The sequence below is a fragment of the Schistocerca cancellata genome, chromosome 12, assembly GCF_023864275.1.
Source record: "Schistocerca cancellata isolate TAMUIC-IGC-003103 chromosome 12, iqSchCanc2.1, whole genome shotgun sequence".
In the NCBI taxonomy this organism is placed as follows: Eukaryota; Metazoa; Arthropoda; class Insecta; order Orthoptera; family Acrididae; genus Schistocerca; species Schistocerca cancellata.
The window spans coordinates 107,559,031-107,580,972 of NC_064637.1; the positions used below are offsets into that span (position 1 = coordinate 107,559,031).

Sequence of the window (21,942 nt, forward strand, 5' to 3'; positions counted from 1 at the left end):
TACCGGGAAGGAGTCGGCGAGCTCTGACACTACGTCCAATCACATTCCAGAAATTTTCACAGTTGGCGAGTCACTGTGTTCTTCGAACCACTGGCCATGTGTCATAACGCATTACCTTCTTAAAAATGCCACTGCTGTCGGGAAACGTGACAGTTATGAAACGTCCCCTTAGAAAAATTTTATAAATGACAGTGCTGGAAAACCTCTACGTTATTTGATTTTCAAACAGCTCAGCAGAACTGAACGTTCTGAAACATTTCTCTCTTTACTTATTCTGATCAACGCTACATTGACACACAATATATTTAGCGCAATGCAATCTGACTTTCAGTAATCCCTACAAAAGAATGGCCCTGACTAACAATAACCTATAACTTTCATGAATCACTTACCTCACAAAAATCTTCATTACTCGAACTACTGCAATACAGCGAGCGCCAATACTGCCAGGTAATAAAAGTTTCTAACTACTGAAGGCACTAACTACTGATAAGCATAGTTAGCAAATGAAAGATTTTGGTAGAGAACAAACAATGTATTTACCTTAATAGTGTTCAAAAGTCATCATATATGTATCAGTTCATGATATCCAATATTACAAATTTACTCTTTTTGATGGACACACGTCCAGATCGTTCGCTCTCAAAATTCTGCCATCTCTCTCCCCACATCCAACAGTGCAGGGGGCTCACCTCCAACTGCGCAACGCTACGCGCTGTTCATATCCAACTGCCCAACACTACAATAGCGAATATTTCAACAATGCCAACCAGCCACAGACTGCACACAGCACAGTCAGTGATTTTCATACAGGGCGCCACGTGGCGTTCCCAACATAAAAACCTAAACAGCCTACTTACACAGTCATGAAGGGGTGTACGTGGTCTGCAACGAGTGTACGATTCTTCTTGGCCATCATGGTGCCTCGCACGAGCTCCACTGGACCCATGGATGGCCCAAGTGAATGTTGCCCAGAGCGTAATGGAGCCGCCGCCAGCTTATCTCCGTCCCGCAGTACACCTGTCAAGGAGCTGTTCCCGTGGAAGACGACAGATTCGCGCCCTCCAGTAGCCATGATGAAGAAGGTATCGAGATTCACCAGAGTATGCAACGCTCTGCCACTGCGCTGGCGTACAGTGCCGATGAACATTTGGCCATTTGAGTCGTAGTCTCCGATGTCGTGGTGTTAACATTGGCACATGCGTTTGACGGTGCCTGTGGAGGCCCATTGTTAGGACTGTTCGGTGCACTGGTGTGTTCAGACACACTCGTACTCCGCCCAGCATTAAAGTATGATGTTAGATGCGCCACAGTTGGCCACCTGTCCTCTTTTACCAGTCCGCCCAGCCTGCGAGGTGTCCGATATCTGTAATGAGGGGTGCCCACCCAACATCACATGTCTGGACGCGGTTCCGCCACGTGTTGAGGACACAACAGCACTATTTGAACAGCCAATAACTCGTACAGTTTCCGAAACGCTCGTGCCGAGCTTCCAGATCATCACAGTCTGCCCTCGGTCAAACTCTGATACATCGAACGTCTACACACGGACAGCACTCTCACTGATACTACACTACTGGCCATTAAAATTCCTACACCACGAAGATGATTTGCTACAGACGCGAAATTTAACCTACAGGAAGATGATTCTGTGATATGCAAATGATTAGCTTTTCAGAGCATTCACACAAGGTTGGCGCCGGTGGCGACACCTACAACGTGCTGACATGAGGAAAGTTTCCAACCGATTTCTCATACACAAACAGCAGTCGACCGTTGTTGTGATGCCTCGTGTAAGGAGGAGAAATGCGTACCATCACGTTTACGACTTCGGTAAAGGTCGGATTGTAGCCTATCGCGATTGCGGTTTATCGTACTGCGACATTGCTGCTCGTGTTGGACGAGGTCCACGACTGTTAGCAGAATATGGAATCGGTGGGTTCAGGAGGGTAATACGGAACGCCTTGCTGGATCCCAATGGCCTCGAATCACTAGCAGTCGAGATGACAGCCATCGTATACACATGGCTGTAACGGATCATGCAGCAACGTCTCGATCCATAGGTCAACAGATGGGGACGTTTGCAAGAAGACAACCGTCTGCACGAACAGTTCGACGACGTTTGCAGCATCACGGACTATCAGCTCGGAGACCATGGCTGCGGTTACCCCTGACGCTGCATCACACGCAGGAGCTCCTGCGATGGTGTACTCAACGACGAACCTGGGTGCACGAATGGCAAAACGTCATTTTTTCGGATGAATCCAGGTTGTGTTTACAGCATCATGATGGTCGCATCTGTGTTTGGGGACATCGCGGTGAACGCACATTGGAAGCGTGTATTCGTCATCGCCATACTGGCATATCACACGGCGTGATGGTATGCGGTGCCATTGGTTACACGTCTCGGTCACCTGTTGTTCGCATTGACAGCACTTTGAACAATGGACGTTACATTTCAGATGTGTTACTACCCGTGGCTCTTCCCTTCATTCGATCCCTGCGAAACCCTACATTTCAGCAGGATAATGCACGACCGCATGTTGCAGGTCCTGTACGGGCCTTTCTGGATACAGAAAATGTCCGACTGCTGCCCTGGCCAGCACATTCTCCAGATCTCTCACCATTTGAAAACGTCTGGTCAGTGGTGGCTGAGCAACTGGCTCGTCACAATACGCCAGTCACTACTCTTGATGAACTGTGGTATCGTGTTGAAGCTGCATGGGCAGCTGTACCTGTAGACGCCATCCAAGCTCTGTTTGACTCAATGCCCAGGCGTATCAAGGCCGTTATTACGGCCGGAGTTGGTTGTTCTGGGTACTGATATCTCAGGATGTATGCACGCAAATTGCGTCAAAATATAATCTCATGTCAGTTGTAGTATAATATATTTTTCCAATGAATACCAGTTTATCATCTGCATTTCTTCTTGGTGTAGCAATTTTAATGGCCAGTAGTGTACATCCACCGTGTGTCTAACTAGCAGTCATTCTCGCCAGGTGACGCTGCTATCGCCTGGACGGATTTATATCGATAGTAGGTAGGTGGCCATAATTTTCTGGTTGAACAATGTACATATAGCGAACTCGACACTGCTACGCAGTTCCTAGATGGGTTGGGAATTGGATTCACGTCCTCATCTCCTTTCCACCTCTATCTCCCCCCCCCCTCTCTCTTTGTCTATCAGCTCATCCTGTCTCTCTCTGTTCATCTCCTACTCGTCCCACTCCCTGTCCATCTCCCCCTTCCCCCTCTCTAGGATCATTTTCTCACCCTTTCTATCTCCTCATCTCCACCCCTACCCTTCTCTCTCTGAAACTGACTGAACCTTGAGCCTTGTTACTGCCACCAACCGCCAAAACCTTGATTGTGACAGCTTAAAGTGAAAGGGTAAATTGGTTGGCCTCATTGGTATACGGAGTGTGAGAGAGACGTCTCCAGCTGCTGACTGTGAGCATAGTAGCTTCAGTGACAGTGTAAATGGAATGAGCGTATGGCATCGTTGGCCGGGAGGCCCTTATTCGGGGAAGTTCGACCGCCAAGTGGAAGTCTTATCTCATTCGACGGGACATTGGACCACTTGAGCGCCGGTGATGAGGATGAAATGATGAAGAGCCCAACACAGCACCCAGTTCCCGAGCGGCGAAAAATCTCTAACCCGGCCGGGAATCGAACTGGGGCCCGCTTGTATTGGGGGGGGGGCGAGCACTTTAACACACATCTAATCAGGCGGACTTCAGTGACAGTATTTCGCATGGAAAGCATTACAAAACTCCGGATAGTTCAGATACTATAATAGTATACCAATCATACGCTGATAACCGTAAATACAACTACACTTTTTCCTGTTGAAACCGACTGGCAGGAAGAAAATAAAATAACAAATTGTCGTGTACACAATTTTTGTTGCATTGTTTGGAAGGAGAAAGAATAAAAATGGAAGAAAGAGTTAGTCTAAAGATTTATATACGAGTACTCCGCTATCATAGTTAAAACTGACTACAAGAAAGGAAACGAAACCATCCATTTTCACAGCACAGTATACCACAATATTTTCTTTCTCGTAGTCGGTTTTAACCGAAAACCTGCATATTGTTTTTAAAAAACTGTATCTAGCTAATGTCCGTCTGAATGTTTACTAGAGTACAGTGTAAAAATTTCAACCATATCGATCAAGAACATTTCGACATTTTTGCTAACAACGTTAAATAACGTCATAAAATTTATTCCAGTCCATTGTGACTCGACGGTACAGCGAACTTCTAATATGATTAATATTAATCCTAGGTTGCAAAAAGCTCTTTATTGGCTTAAAAACGACGTGTTTCACCCAGGAAGCTCATAATCAGGTTATCTGAATGTACAGGGAATGTACAGTTAAAAATAGTCATAATAAATGAACGGGCGTTGTCCTGTCCTGAGCTACTGTACTCAACAGATAAAACAAAAAAGTAAATTTGTTCGACGTAAAAGACTGGAAAGGATGTGAAATGTTAAAATTACTGCCAAAAAGGTTCCGTCAAACACTCTAGTAAATGAACTTGAAAAACACTGTAAGAGATGGTAAAAAACCACGAAGAATATACCTAAGATTAATACTTAATAACTGTAACCGTCGGTTTACCTCGTGTAGTGTCAGGCATCGGTCATAAAACTGCATAGTAAGATCACGTTCATTAACGGTAAACATGGCCCAGGAACAAATTTCTGCTGGTCGATCCGCGCTCACACATTGTATACACAGTATTGACAGAATCAGAAGCGAGTGGTAGTGCTAGTAAAGATGACTGTCAGTAGGTGGCGCCAGTGTATTGTAGTAGACAGAAAGGAATTCTCTTAAGCGAACTACAAACACATTGAATAGCAAATAAAATTTAAAATATACATGTCCAATACGAGACGAATGGGGTTCAAGTATGCCAACATATTACAATAAAATAGAAAAGATTTAGAAACAGCAAGAAGAAATGCGGCAGAGATGTTTAATGCAATAAAGAGTAGGAAAGGTGAGAAACAATAAGAAGATGAAGTAAAAAGTATTATAAAATACAACATTCAAACCTAAGGTACATAAACGGATGCGCCTGTCACAAAAAATTTAAAATTTTTTATACAGAATGAGTAAAGCTAAAAGAGTACCAGCAACTGCCAAGAGCATACGGCACAACACACAATCAGTTTATAATCCTAAAACTACTACGTACTTCTGCTGTCATTAACGGGAACCTCCACAACAAAATAAGACTAAACTGAAAACCACAAATACTCCATTAAATATAACAAAAGTACAAAACTAGAATTTTTGAGGTATAACTGTAGCAGAAAACCACAACAAGTCTAGTAAATTAAAATCAGTACCTTCACAATAAAACATGCACAGAGGACAGGCTGGGAGACACATGAGTGAGAACGCATTATCAATAAAATTAAGTAAAAAGACTAGCGTAAAAACAGAGCCTGTGATTGTGAAGAGTATTCAGGCCTATATGAGTACTTTTTAAGTTAAAATTACCACGAGTCTCTGATGTTGAATAACAGGAACCTTCAAGACAAAACGAGGCAAACTACGAACCCCAAATACCCCAAAGATAACTGTGCAACTACAAACCAGGATTTTTTAAGGTAAAAACACGAAGAGATATAAACGTAAAAAAGCTTTAATGATTCTACATCTACATCTACATCCATACTCCGCAAGCCACCTGACGGTGTGTGGTGAAGGGTACGTTGAGTACCTCTATCGATTCTCCCTTCTATTCCAGTCTCGTATTGTTCGTGGAAAGAAAGATTGTCGGTATGCCTCTGTGTGGGCTGTAATCTCTCTCATTTTATCCTCATGGTCTCTTCGCGAGAGATACGTAGGAGGGAGCATTATACTGCTTGACTCCTCAGTGAAGCTATGTTCTCGAAACTTCAACAAAAGCCCGTACCGAGCTACTGAGCGTCTCTCTTGCAGAGTCTTCCACTGGAGTTTATCTATCATCTCCGTAACGCTTTCACGATTACTAAATGATCCTGTAACGAAGTGCGCTGCTCTCCGTTGGATCTTCTCTATCTCTTGTATCAACCCTATCTCGTACGGATCCCACACCGGTGAGCAGTATTCAAATAGAGGACGAACAAGTGTACTGTAACCTACTCCCTTTGTTTTCGGACTGCATTTCCTTAGGATTCTTCCAATGAATCTCAGTCTGGCGTCTGCTTTACCGATGATTAATTTTATATGGTCATTCCATTTTAAATCACTCCTAATGCCTACTCCCAGATAATTTATGGAATTAGCTGCTTCCAGTTGCTGACCCGCTATATTGTAGCTAAATGATAAAGGATATTTCTTTCTATGTATTCGCAGCACATTACGCTTGTCTACATTGAAATTCAATTGCCATTCTCTACACCATGAGTCAATTCGTTGCAGATCCTCCTGCATTTCAGTACAATTTTCCATTGATACCACCTCTCGATAAACTATAGTATATTCCGCAAAAAGCCTCAGTGAACTTCCGATGTTATCCACATGGTAATTTATATATATTGTGAATAGCAACGGCCCTACGACACTTCCCTGGGGCACACCTAAAATCACTCTTACTTCGGAAGATTTCTCTCTGCTGTTATTTAGGAACTCTTCAATCCAATCACATAATTGGTCTGATAGTCCATATGCTCTTACTTTTTTCGTTAAAAGGCTGTGGGGAACTGTATCAAACGCCTTGCGGAAGTCAAGAAACACGGCATCTAGCTGAGAACCCGTGTCTATGGCCCTCTGAATCTCGTGGACGAATAGCGCGAGCTGGGTTTCACACGATCGTCGTTTTCGAAACCCATGCTGGTTCCTACAGAGTGGATTTCTAGTCTCCAGAAAAGTAATTATACTCGAACATAATACGTGTTCCAAAATTCTACAACTGATCGACGTTAGAGATATAGGTCTATAGTTCTGCTCATCTGTTGGACGTCCCTTCTTGAAAACGGGGATGACGTGTGTCCTTTTCCAATCCTTTGGAACGCTACGCTCTTCTAGAGATCTATGGTACACCGCTGCAAGAAGGGGGGCAAGTTCCGTCGCGTACTCTTTGTAAGATCTAACTGGTATCCCATCAGGTCCAGCGCCATTGTAGGGATCCAAAAATTATACAGACGTTAGGAACATAGAGTGATAAGAAACTTAGTTTTTACTGGCCAACTGCTCATTGGCCAACGGCCTTGCTGCAGTGGTAACACCGGTTCCCGTCAGATCACTGAAGGTAAGCGCTGTCGGGCTGGGCTAGCACTTGGATGGGTGACCATCCGGTCTGCCGAGCGCTGTTGGCAAGCGGGGTGCACTCAACCCTTTTGTGAGGCAAACTGAGGAGCTACTTGATTGAGAAGTAGCGGCTCCGGTCTCTGAAACTGACATACGGCCGGGAGAGCGGCGTGCTGACCACGTGTCCCTCCATATCTGCATCCAGGGACGCCTGTGGGATGAGGATGACATGGCGGTCGGTAGGTACCGTTGGCCTTCCATGGCCTGTTCGGACGGAATTGCTTATTGAGTAAGACATTCTTCCTAATATATGAGTGCTTAACAATTTCAATTTCGTCCAGAACATAAAATCTCCTCTCTTTAGGTGCGCGTTGTAAAACCATGAATTTCTCGAGTTTTCCATGTTGGTATTCCAGTTGCTATGGGTTTCTTTATCGATTGTCATTTTTATTTGCAGTTACTGTTGCTATTTGAGTTTACATTTTGTCATTTTGGTGTTTGGAAACAGTGAATAGAGCTGTGGACGCTAGAAAATGGATTGCCGAGTCGAAAAATAGAAACATTTCCGACATATTCTTCGTAGGGGTTCAGTAGAGGAGTGACACCAGCGGAGGCAGCCAGAAGCATTTGCGCCGTGTGTGGGGATAATGCCACCAGACACAGAACTGCAAGATAATGGTTTTCTCCTTTTAAGGGAATCGTTTTGGCATTAGTGAATCTCCGCGTTGAGGTTTGATGAAGATCCTTTAAATGCATTAACCGTGATGATCCAATGAGTGTACTCGAGAACTAGCAGATGTGATGAACTGTGATCGTTCAATCGTCGCGCGACAGTTGCATGCAGTGGGGAAAGTGCATGGGTACAGCATGATCTAACAATTCAAAATGACAAAAATCAGCCGTTGATCGTATGTGTATATCTGCGTGCGTGTCATGAATTGGCTCGAGAACAACACCGACCATTCCTATCCTGCATCGTGGCTGGTGAAGAGAAATTGCGTAATTATTCTAACATAAGGAAAAGAACAGACTTCAAGAAGAATATAATAATTCCAATTCCAAAGAAAGCAGGTGTTGACAGATGTGAAAATTACCGAACTATCAATTTAATAAGCCGTGGCTGCAAAATACTAACACGGATTCTTTACAGACGAATGGAAAAACTGGTAGAAGCCGACCTCGGGGAGGATTAGTTTGGATACCGTAGAAATGTTAGAACACGTGAGGCAATACTGACCCCACGACTTATCTTAGAAAATAGATTAAGGAAAGGCAAACTTATGTTTCTAGCATTACTAGATTTAGAGAAAGCTTTTGACAATATTGAATGGAATACTCTCTTTCAAATTCTGAAGGTGGTAGTGGTAAAATACAGGGCGCGAAAGGCTATTTACAATTTCTAGTGAAACCAGACGGCAGTTATAAGAGTCGACGGGCACGAAAAGGAAGCAGTGGTTGGGAAGCGAGTGAGACAGGGTTGTAGCCTCTCCCTGATGTTATTCAATCTTTATATTGAGCAAGCAGTAAAGGAAACAAAAGAAAAATTCGGAATACGAATTAAAATTCATGGAGAAGAAATAAAAACTTTGACGTTCGCCGATGACATTGTAATTCTGTCAGAGATAGCAAAGGACCTGGAAGAGAAGCTGAACGGAATGGACAGTGTCTTGAAAGGAGGATATAAGATGAACATCGACAAAAGCTAAACGAGAATAATGGAATGTAGTCGAATTAAATCGGGTAATACTGCGGGAATTAGATCAGGAAATGAGACACTTAAAGTAGTGAATGAGTTTTGCTATTTGGAGAGTAAAATAACTGATGATGGCCGAAGTAGAGAGGATATAAAATGTAGACTGGCAATGGCAAGGAAAGCGTTTCTGAAGAAGAGAAATTTGTAAACATCGAGTATAGATTTAAGTGTCAGGAAGTCGTTTCTGAAAGTATTTGTGTGGAGGGTGGCCATCTATGGAAGTGAAACGCGGACAATAAATAGCTTAGAGAAGAAGAGAATTGAAGCTTTCGAAATGTGGTGCTACAGAAGGATGCTGAAGATTACAAAGTAGATCACATAACTAATGAGGAGGTATTGAATAGAACTGGAGGGAAGAGAAATTTTGTGGCACAAGACTAGAAGAAGGGATCGGTTGGCAGGGCATATTCTGAGGCATCAAGGGATCACAAATTTAGCATTGGAGGGCACTGTGGAGGGTAAAAATCGTAGAGGGAGACCAAGAGATGAATACACTAAGCAGATTCAGAAGGATGTAGGTTGCAGTAGGTACTGGGAGTTGAAGAAGCTTGCACAGGGTAGAGTAGCATGGGGAGCTGCATCAAACCAGTCTCTGGGCTGAAGACCAGAACAACAACAACAAGGAAAAGAAATGAATGGTTTAGCCCAAACAAAGCAGAAACGTCCCGTGCAAAGATTTGTCCGCATGAAATGGTTGAAATGGCTCTTAGCACTATGGGACTTAACATCTAAGGTCATCAGTCCCCTAGAACTTAGAACTACTTAAACCTAACTAACCTGAGGACATCACACAACACCCAGTCATCACGAGGCAGAGAAAATCCCTGACCCCGCCGGGAATCGAACCCGGGAACCCGGTGTCCACATCCACAAAATATAGTGTTATGCGTTTGGTGGAAGAGCGACAGTGTGGAGTTCTGCGCATTGCTCTAACGATTACTGCTGACATATTTGTCAGCAACTGAGACGTGTTGCAGACGCGGTCCAAGAACAACGACCAGGGAGACTGCGTAAAGTGGTGCTACTCCACGTTAACTCCCACCTGCATTCTGACAGACAGATAAAAAGCGCTATACAAAAGTTGGGCTGGGAAGTCATTCTGCCCTCAGATTTGCACCTTTTCCGCTCCCTTTTGAATAACTTGCAAGAAACTCCCTTAACACATGAAAATGTGCTTCGAACATGTCTCGACGTGATCTCTACAGTCGCAGAATCGATAAGGCAGACAGGTGTAAATAATGAATGAAGTCTCTGTTGTGTTTACAAACATGGAAAATCGCTAAGAACTTATGCACCAATCCAATACTTCCAGATAACGTGATGATGGTCTACCAGGGTGAAACAGGTCGTTTTTGAACAAATAAATAGCTCTCTGCAACCTAGGACTCTCTTTTAATATTTAAAAGTGTCTTGTCTCTATTTCATAATATTGCTTCATCGCAATAAGTAAGTTTTCTGGGTTCGAAGCCAGGTCCGGTACGCAGTTTTAATCTCGCAGGCAGTTCCAAATGAGTGCCCATTCCGTCATAGTCTGAGAGATTTATTCTGGAAACAATCCCCGAAGCTGTGGCTTAGCCATATTCTCCGCAGAATCCTCTCTCCTTTCCCGGAGGGAATGCAGAACTTCTCAGAACTTTGGAAGTTAGAAGACGGGTACCGGTGATAGTAAATCTGTGAGAACGGGTCGTTAGTCGTGATTGGGTAGCTCATTCAACAAAGTACTTTCCCCCCCGAAAGGCAGTGGTCCTAGGTTCGAGTCTCGGTCTGCAACACAGTTTCAATCCACCAGGGAGTTATTTTATTTTTGATGTAAACTAGTCTTTTATGTAATGTTACTATTTAAATTTGCTTATTAAGAAATGATTTAAGGAAATTTTGGAAATTTGTGGTAAGATCTTATGGGGTCAAACTGCTTAGGTCATCGGTCCCTAATCTTGCGCACTACTTGATCTAACTTACGCTAAGCACAACAAACACAGTCGGCCGTGGTGGCCGAGCGGTTCTAGGCGCTACGGTCTGGAACCGCGGGACCGCTACGGTCGCAGGTTCGAATCCTGCCTCGGACATGGATGTGTGGGATGTCCTTAGGTTAGTTAGGTTTAAGTAGTTCTAAGTTCTAGGGGACTGGTGACCTCAGGTCTTAAGTCCCATAGTGCTCAGAGCCATTTGAACCTATTTTTGTGGTCAGCACACCGCTCTCCCGGCAGTTTCCTAGACCGGAGCCGCTACTTCTCAATCAAGTAGCACACCCATGCGCGAGGGAGGACTCGAAGTCTCGAACCTCTGACGGGGGGGAGCCGCGCGGACCGTGACAAGACGCCCTGGACCGAGCGGCTACCCCGCGCGGCAATGACTTAAGTCTCTAACGTAACAAAAGCAATAAAGCGAATTTACGTCACTAATCGATTCCTATACTGTGCCTATATTCTTTCGTAAAATCAATGGAATTTGGTATCTATTGGAAGAGAAAACTCAAAATGTACAAAAAAAAGAAAGAAAGAAAATAATAGCGTGAGTCACGTTAAATTTGATTACTCATTGATATATAGCGCAATTAGTGAAAGACAGAATGTCTTCAAACAAGCAAAATTTCATTAGCATATGATCCCAGATTCTCTATGCAAATATAAGCACGCGGCAACTAGACACTAAGACACGAGTTCACCTGCTGTAGAGTCTATTTACTACTCTGGCAGCAGCTCTTGGCCAATCACCGGTAATGCAGAGTAGTGTGGTAGGTCTGCGAGTAATGGTACTGATCAGATTTCATTACTTCAAATTTGGAAATAATTGCAGTGCTGAAGCTTAGTGTCTTATAATTTGGGAAATTGGTTTAAATAACTTAGAGCAATGTGGAATTAATTACAGAATTTACCGGCTAGGATGGAATGGCTGACAGAGAAAGGATGTTAACCAGGTGATGGGTTATGTTAACAGCAACAATGATTTTTATATATATATATAAAAGTTGTGTATATATATATATATATATATATATATATATATATAGATTTATTATATATAGATTTATTACAAAACAAATTAAGCTTCAATTTTGAATGGAGAATGGTCGGTAGATAATTTTGTGCCTGGGAGAGGTTGCTTTTCGTACCTGTTCGTCACAAAAGTATCTGGGATTTGGCGGTATTTCACCTTGTGAGTGGATTCCAAGTTTTTGTTCCCCTAATGGCTGGCGGAGCAGGCATTCGTCAATCTTGAAACTGAAAGTTACTTGATGTTTGTCACAGGAGAGAAATTCATGGTGGGCTGCATCAAACCAGTGGAAAGGCTGATGACTGAAAAAAAAATGGACGCGAATCATCTACATTATTGAAACCGGAAAAGATGACAATCGAAGCGTTTGTGACTTCGTATTACAGAAGGGTGCTGAAAATTACGTGACCTGCTAGTATAACAAATGTGATGGTTCTCCGCGGACTCGTAAGGGAATATTTCGAAAACAGAGAAAAAGGAACATGATGATAGGACATGCATTGAAACACCAAGGAATAGCTTGCATAACACGATAGTAAATAAACTGTGAGCCATCGGGAACAAGCTGTGAGCTGTTATATAAGAGCAAGCTACTACTATAGCGTGACAAACACGGCGTGTAAGAGTGCACAACATTGTATCCTGAGTGGCCAAATATGTGGCCCGTGTCCACGTCATACCCCAAAAAAATGGCTCAAATGGCTCTGAGCACTATGGGACTTAACATCTGTGGTCATCAGTCCCCTAGAACTTAGAACTACTTAAACCTAACTAACCGAAGGACAACACACACATCCATGCCCAAGGCAGGATTCGAACCTGCGACCGTAGCGGTCACGCGGTTCCAGATTGTAGCGCCTAGAACCGCACGGCCACACCGGCCGGCTCATGTCATACCCGCATGTATACGAAAACACTGCAACAGTGCTTTTACAACAACGAAAACTAGAGGACATTAATCTGAACACAACGTGAGAAGACCAATAATTGACTTGGATCCATCAGTTTGTAAGCCAACTGCTCCCTAAATCTACATCTACGTGGCTACTCTGTAATTCATAGTAAGTCCGCCTGCTTAGCTGAGTCATCATTCTCATACAACGAGTTACAAAAGTTGTATGGAATTGTGGCTTCCAATTTGGCGTAATTCACTGATTGAGCCAAAACATTATGAGCTCTGCCCACCGCAAAGTTGGATGCCACTGGTGACGTTGCGGGCACATGACGCTGTAACAAAAGTATGTAAGCGGGGCAGACATGACGGGGGATCACGCTAGTGAAGATATGGGCTGCAAATGGGGAAATCCTTTGAGATAAGCGACTTTGAAGGAGACTATTACTGCACAGAGCCTGTGAACGAGTACCTCCAAATCGGCGAAGCTGTTTGAATGTTCACGTTACTGTCGTGAGCATCTATGGAAAGAGGTGGAAGGACAGTGAAACTAACATTAGGCGCCAAATGGTTGGACGTCCACGCCCCTTCACAGAATATTTCGTTCGGAGGCTTATCTGATCTGTAAAGAACGAGGGTCACTCCAAAAGACATGCACACTATTTTTGTAAAAATGAAGTTTTCATTCTGCATGTGCGAAAGTTTTACAGTGTGTAGATACATCCTTCCCGCTTGTTTTCAAACTTAGTTCAACCTGTTCCCGCGAGTGGCGCCGTCACAGCATGTCTTCAAGATGGCTGCTGAAGTGTCGGCAGAAGTGCCAACACTGTTTTGTTTGAGCAGACCGAAATGCACGCTAAGCTCACGCAGGCTGGCGTGAGGTCTGAAACAGGATACGTAATGAATGCTATAAAGAAAAGTACATACCTTCTGGAATACTTAACTTTAATCCACATTTGTAGAAAATCTCTCGTTACTGTACAGGCTTTACAATCACAGTATCAATTGGTAAGGCGCCTTGCTAGGTCGTAGCAAATGACGTAGCTGAAGGCTATGCTAACTATCGTCTCGGCAAATGAGAGCGCTATGTGTCAGTGAACCATTGATCGCTAAGTCGGCTATACAACTGGGGGCGAGTGCTAGTACATCTCACTAGACCTGCCGTGTGGTGGCGCTCGGTCTGCAATTACTGACAGTGGCGACACGCGGGTCCGTCGTATACTAGCGGACCGCGGCCGATTTAAAAGCTACCACCTAGCAAGTGTGGTGTCTGGCGGTGACACCACAGCTGCTACACTTGACGTCCGTCAGAAGCAACGTGCTGTCACAGAATTCCCGTGCTGTCAAAACGAGACAGTGGGAAACATCCACAAGAGGTTGAAAAAGGTGTATGGAGATGCTGCTGTCGATCGCAGTACAGTTAGTCGGTGGGCAAGCAGGTTACGTGATGAAAGCGTGCACGGCAATATTGAGGATTGTCCTCGCAGCAGCAGGCCTCGTACAGCACACACTCCAGACAGTGTGCAGAGAGTTAAGGAATTGGTGACTGCTGACAGACGCATCACAGTGAACAAATTGTCACGCTACGTTGGCATACGGGAAGGAAGTGTTTACAGAATACTGAAAGTGTTGGCGTTAAAAAAGGCTTGTGCCAGGTGGTTTCCCAGGATGTTGACAGTGGCTCACAAAGAAACAAGTAAAACGGTATGCAGCGAACTTTTGGAACAGTACGAGAATGGTGGAGATCTTTTTCTTGGAATAATTGTGATAGGTGATGAAAAATGGCTACATCATTTTTCACCATAGGCGAAGAGCCAGTCAATCGAGTGGCGTCATGCAAATTCACCCAAGAAAAAAAATTCAAACCCACACCTTCTGTTGGAAACGTTATGGCTACGGTGTTTTTCGATTCCGAAGGACTCTTGCCAAGTGGAATCACCATAAATTCTAATGCATATGTGACGACACTAAAGAAACTTCAAGCTCGACTGAGTCGTGTTTGACCACATCGGCAATGTTTTGCTGTTGCACGACATTTCACGGCCACATGTCAGTCAAAAAACCACGGAAGCGATCAGAAAACTCGGATGGACATCACTGAAACACCCGCCTTACACTCCTGACCTGGCTCCATGTGAATATTGTGGTGTCACCGCCAGACACCACACTTGCTAGGTGGTAGCCTTTAAATCGGCCGCGGTCCGTTAGTATACGACGGACCCGCGTGTCGCCACTGTCGGTGATTGCAGACCGAGCGCCGCCACACGACAGGTCTAGAGACACTTCCTAGAACTCGCCCCAGTTGTACAGCCGACTTTGCTAGCGATGGTTCACTGACAAATTACGCTTTCATTTGCCGAGACGATAGTTAGCATAGCCTTCAGCTACGTCATTGGCTACGACCTAGCAAGGCGCCTTTATCATTTGCTATTTATCTTGTGATGCATGTACCGTCACCAATTATGAATTAAAGTTAAGTATTCCAGCAGCAACGTAATTTATTGGCTATATTAATTACATTGTCCTGTTCCAGACCTCACGCCATCCTGCGTGAGCTTAAACGCGTGCCCTTCGGCCTCCCGTCCTAGTGGATTGGCTGTCTTGCCAGCCCACAACAAATATCATCTCTTTGGGAAACTGAAAGACTCTGTTCGTGGAACAAGGTTTGAAGATGATGACTCCCTTGTGCACGCTGGCAAACAGTGGCTCCAACAGGTTTGTCCAGAATTTTACCTTGCGGGTATACAGGCGCTGGTTCCAAGATGGCTTAAAGCAGTTGAGAGGGATGGAAATTATGTGGAGAAATGAAAATGTTGTTCCTAAAGGATGTATCTACACTCTGTAAAACATTCAAACATGTAGAATAAAAGACGGATTTAAAAAAAAAATAGTGTGCATTTCTTTTGGAGTGACCCTCGTAGGATAGATGGTGATGTGTGGCATCTCTGCCGAGAGAGCACAACGCTGGTGCACGCACAAGTGTTTCGGAGCAGATCGTTCATCGTACATTGTTGAACATGGAGCTCCGCAGCAGACCAAGCCTACGAGTTCACATGTTGACCCAACGACATCGTCAGTTACGACTGCAGTGGGCACGGGACCATCGGAATTCGACCGTCGACCAATGGGAAAGTGTCGGCTCTTCGGGTGATCATATTTTTGCTACACTAAGCTGGTAGTCGTCTCCATAAACGCCGTCATCGACGTGAACGACGACTCGAAATGTACACTGTACCACAGACGCACACTGATGGGATCAGTATTACGCTATGGGAGACATTCTCCTGCGCTTGATGGGATCTGTGGTAGTTGCGAACCACCTACATCCCTCCATGCTGATATGTTGCCCAATGGCGATGTCGTTTTTCAGCAGTGTAATTTTCAGTGTCTCGGAGTCAGAACCGTGCTACAGTGGTTTGAGGAGCATTATAGTGAATTCACGTTGATGTCTCGGCGAGCAAATTCGCCTGATGTAAATCCTATAGAACCCATCTGGCAGCTATCGGGCGCCATCGCAGCGCACGCAAATCAGCGGCCACCTATTTACGCGACTTACTTGACTTGTGCGTTAGACATCAAATGCCACATACCTTAACAAGCCTACCAACAAACTGTCGGATCCCTGATATGCAGAATCAGTGATGTATTCCGTTCCAAGCGGGTGGTCAAAACGTTTTGGTTCATTAGTGTATGTGCTTTCAATTGTGCTCAAACTTGACATTTGTTATTCGGCAAGGTAGTTAAGTTTCACGGCACATGGTACAGATTAATTTTAAATTAACAACAGCCTCAGTTGCAATGTTTACCTAGATTTACCTAAGATTCAGTTGGGATAACCCAACGACGATTTGTCCATAAATTTCCTTTTATTCGGAAGAAGGTTGGGTTATGCCAACTGAAACCTCGGTAAACCTACACTACTGGCTATTACAATTGCTACACCTAGAAGAAATGCAGATGATAAACGGGTTTTCATTGGACAAATATATTATACTAGAACAGACATGTGATTACATTTTCACGCAATTTGGGTGCATAGATCCTGAGAAATCAGTACCCAGAACAACCACCTCTGGCCGTAATAACGGCATTGAGTCAAACAGAGTTTGGATGGCGTGTACAGGTACAGCTGTCCATGCAGCTTCAACACGATACCACAGTTCATCAAGAGTAGTCACTGGCGTATTGTGACGAGCCAATTGCTCGGCCATCATTGACCAGACGTTTTCAGTTTGTGAGAGATCTGGAGAATGTGCTGGCCAGGGCAGCAGTCGAACATTTTCTGTATCCATAAAGGCCAGTACAGGACCTGCAACATGTGGTCATGCATTATCCTGCTGAATTGTAGGGTTTCGCAGGGATCGAATGAAGGGTAGAGCCACGGGTCGTAACACATCTGAAATGTTCAAAGTGCCGTCAATGCGGACAAGAGGTGACCGAGACGTGTAACGAATGGCACCCCATACCATCACGTCGGGTGATACGCCAGTATGACGATGACGAATACACGATTCCAATGTGCGTTCACTGCGATGTCGCCAAACACGGATGCGACCATCATAATGCTATAAACAGAACCGGGATTCATCCGAAAAAATGGCGTTTTGCCATTCGTGAACCCAGGTTCGTCGTTGAGTACACCATCGCAGGCGCTCCTGTCTGTGATACAGCGTCAAGGGTAACCGCAGCCGTGGTCTCCGAGCTGATAGTCCATGCTGCTGCAAACGTCGTTGAACTATTCGTGCAGATGGTTGTTGTCTTACAAACGTCCCCATCTGTTGGCTCAGGGATCGAGACGTGGCTGCACGATCCGTTTCAGCCATGCGGATAAGATGCCTGTCATCTCGACTGCTAGTGATACGAGGCCGTTGGGATCTAGCACGGCGTTCCGTATTACCCTCCTGAACCCACCGATTCCATATTCTGCTAACAGTCATTGGATCTCGACCAACGCCAGCAGCAATGTCGCGATACGATAAACGGCAATAGCGATAGGCTATAATCGGACTTTTATCAAAGCCGGAAACGTGATGGTACGCATTTCTCCTCCTTACACGAGGCATCACAACAACGTTTCACCAGGTAACGCCTGTCAACTGCTGTTTGTGTGTGAGAAATCGGTTGGAAACTTTCCTCATGTCAACACGTTATAGGTGTCGCCACCGGCGCCAACTTTGCGTGAAAGCTCTGAAAAGCTAATCATCTTCCTGTCGGTTAAATTACGCGTCTGGAGCACGTCATTTTTGTGGTGTAGCAATTTTAGTGGTCAGTAGTGTAGGTAAACATTGCAACTGAGTCTGTTGTTAATTTAAAATTAATATTTATATAGTTGCTTACAGGGCCGCGAAATGCTGAAAATATTAACGTGGTACAGAATTTGATTTTCAGGTTTTCAGTAATCCATAAGTTTAGTAGAACTGTTAAATACAGCACTCTCTTGCTTCGCTAAAGGATTTTCTAATGTAGCTGTTATTCCTCTTCGTTAAATTCTTTGTTATATGGTAACCAAGGTGTTTCACTTGGAGCATGTACGGACAATTCTAATGTTTATTTTTTCAATGATAATGGTTTGTGTCGAAATAAAAAGTTTTGTAAATTTGTGGTAAAATCTTATGGGACCAATGTGCTTAGGTCATCGGTCCCTAAACTTACACACTGCTTAATGTAACTTAAATAACTTAAGCTATGGACTCGAACCTCCGATGGGGGGGGGGGGGGGGGGGGGGGAGCGTGCGGACCGTGGCAGGACGCCTGAGACCGTGCGGCTACCCCGCGCTGCCGTGTCGAAATAATTACAACTGAACAGGCTCTTATTAATTACCTCCCCGTATCATTCATGTATTCATATCTAAAGACACGACTACTTATGCGGCATTTTACGCGTTTTGCACGCCGCACGTAACTTCAGGTATCAGGTATGAATCTTCATCAGTTTCTTGTCTTTTGCTGGCATGTTAGACAATGCGAAGCACACTTACAGTCAGTATAACTTCTTCCAGAACTACAATGAGAAAATACCTTTTGCTGTTCCTTGCATGATTTGCAGGAATAGGTAAGTGACGATTTGGAGTTCCCGAAGCGGCTTTGTGTTCATCACTCTGTGTTCGACGTCGTTTAAATTTCAAGTTTAGTATAGAAAGGTGTTAAGCTATCAGACTGAGCAACGCATGCTAACTGCAGATAAATCGTCTAAAACGTTCTCCGTATTGGATTATGAAATTACTAGAAGTAACTGTGATCGTTGCATTCATTTCTTTACTTCTTTACGTTGTACAAATTAAGCACTAACTACTCCTGACTAGGTTTCTTGAAAAATGGTCTAATTGAGCACTTATGCAGAGCGTTTGCTCTGAAATACTTCAATATTTTCAGAGTAGTACACAGGAGACACAAAGTAATGAGTGCTATCGAAAGGTTATCTCAAACTGATTCCATATTTCTTGTTTTCCAAAAGGCCTTTGATACCATTCCTGCCAAGATGTTTCGAATCAAATTGCGTGCCTGTGGACTATTGTCTCAATTGTGCGACTGGATTCGAGATTTTCTGTGAGACTGGTCACAGTACTAATTGACGGTGAGTTACTGAATAAAGCATATGTGATAAATGGCGTTCACCAAGGAAGCGTTATAGACTCTCTCCTGTACCTAATCTTTAAAAACAATGTAGTAGACGATCAACCTAGCCATGTGTGATTGTTTACAGATGATGCTTTCATTTATCATCTAGTAAGGCAATTGATTTGCATGAGGTAAGGGTATGGTGCGAAAGATGGCAATTGATCATGAATAATGAAAAGTGTGAGGTCACCTACATGAATTCTAAAAGGAATCCGCTAAATTTCGGTTACACTATAAATCACACAAATGTAAGAGCTGTGAATTCAACTAAACACCTAGAAATTACAATTACCAACAACTTAAACTGGAAAGATCCTATAGACAATGTTGTGTGATAGGCAAACGGAAGACTGTGTTTTATTGGCAGAACACTCACAAATGCTGCAGGTCAACTAAGAGATTGCCTACATCACACTTGTCCGCCCTCTTCTACACTACTGCTGTGCGGTGTGGGATCCGCATCAGAAGGGCAGCTCGTTTTGTGTTATCGCGACACTCACATCCATCAGGAGAAATGGTCATTATAATTGTAGTGGACTGGCCCGACAGCCCATCCACTATGACTGGTAGCCGAAAGGCACGCGTTTAAGCTCACGCAGGCTGGCGTGAGGTCTGGAACAGTTATAGGAGTTGAGTCTAGTAAAAAAAGGGTAGAATACTTAACTTTAATCCATAATAGGTGTACATCAGTCTGACGGTACAGGCATCACAAGATGAATAGCAATTGAATATGGCGCCTTGCTAGGTCGTAGCTAATGACGTAGCTGAAGGCTATGCTAACTATCGTCTCGGCAAATGAGAGCGTAATTTGTCAGTGAACCCTTGCTAGCAACGTCGGCTGTACAACTGGGGCGAATGCTAGGACGTGTCTCTAGACCTGCCGTGTGGCGACGCTCGGTCTGCAACCACTGACAGTGGCGACACGCGGGTCCGACGTATACTAGCGGACCGCGGCCGATTTAAAGGCTACCACCTAGCAAGTGTGGTGTCTGGCGGTGACACCACAATAATAACACAAGTGGAAGTCAAAATGGAAAGAGACTTCTGCAGTTATTCGCTGTAGGACTTGGTAACACTGTTACTACGCAGGGCTGAAGTATTGTCGTCTCCAACAATTGTGTACAATAGTGATGGGCTAAACTGCGATTTTCCGATATCAGTGATTTCTGTGAGTGCTACTTTTCAGTAACTGTTATTCTTAACTGTGATTTGTCGCAGTTAAGAGTCCCAGTTAAGGAACATAGCTCGTGTATCCCTCTGCCACTGCTATTTCTGCGATTTCTGCTACTTCCGCGATTTCTGCTACTTCTGCGATTTCTGTGACTTCTGCTACTTCTGCTACTTCTGCGACTTCTGCTACTTCTGCTACTTCTGCGACTTCTGCTACTTCTGCTACTTCTGCGACTTCTGCGACTTCTGCTACTTCTGCGACTTCTGCTACTTCTGCGACTTCTGCTACTTCTGCGACTTCTGCTACTTCTGCGACTTCTGCTACTTCTGCGACTTCTGCTACTTCTGCGACTTCTGCTACTTCTGCGACTTCTGCGACTTCTGCGACTTCTGCTACTTCTGCGACTTCTGCTACTTCTGCGACTTCTGCTACTTCTGCGACTTCTGCGACTTCTGCGACTTCTGCGACTTCTGCGACTTCTGCGACTTCTGCGACTTCTGCGACTTCTGCGACTTCTGCTACTTCTGCTACTTCTGCTACTTCTGCTACTTCTGCTACTTCTGCTACTTCTGCTACTTCTGCTACTTCTGCTACTTCTGCTACTTCTGCTACTTCTGCTACTTCTGCTACTTCTGCTACTTCTGCTACTTCTGCTACTTCTGCGATTTCTGCTACTTCTGCGATTTCTGCTACTTCTGCGATTTCTGCTACTTCTGCGATTTCTGCTACTTCTGCGATTTCTGCTACTTCTGCGATTTCTGCTACTTTTGCGATTTCTGCTACTTTTGCGATTTCTGCTACTTCTGCGATTTCTGCTACTTCTGCGACTTCTGCTACATCTGCGATTTCTGCTACTTCTGCGATTTCTGCTACTTCTGCGATTTCTGCTACTTCTGCGATTTCTGCTACTTCTGTGATTTCTGCTACTTCTGCGATTTCTGCTACTTCTGCGATTTCTGCCACTTCTGCGATTTCTGCTACTTCTGCGATTTCTGCTACTTCTGCGATTTCTGTGATTCCTGCGATTTCTGCGATTTCTGCGACTTACCACCGTATGAAAAAGTTACATCTGTCAACACAGAAAATTGCATCCCAACAAACCTATCATTGGCAAGTATGTTTTACGTTTTTTCTTCCGTTGGCTTTAATTTTGTATTAAAGAAACAACTGTGAAAATATTAATAGTGTAATTAATATGTAAGTAGCCGTACAGTACCGTAATAGTTCGTATTTAGAAAATGAATTCTAACATATTGTTATGTTTACAG

The 21,942-nt window shown here is 44.2% G+C and overlaps 1 pseudogene; it reads left to right on the forward strand.

Annotated features, from left to right (window-relative positions):
• Nucleotides 1-7,196: 7,196 nt before the first annotated feature.
• LOC126109944 (5S ribosomal RNA) lies at nt 7,197-7,314 on the forward strand (annotated as a pseudogene).
• The last annotated feature ends 14,628 nt before the right edge of the window (nt 7,315-21,942 follow it).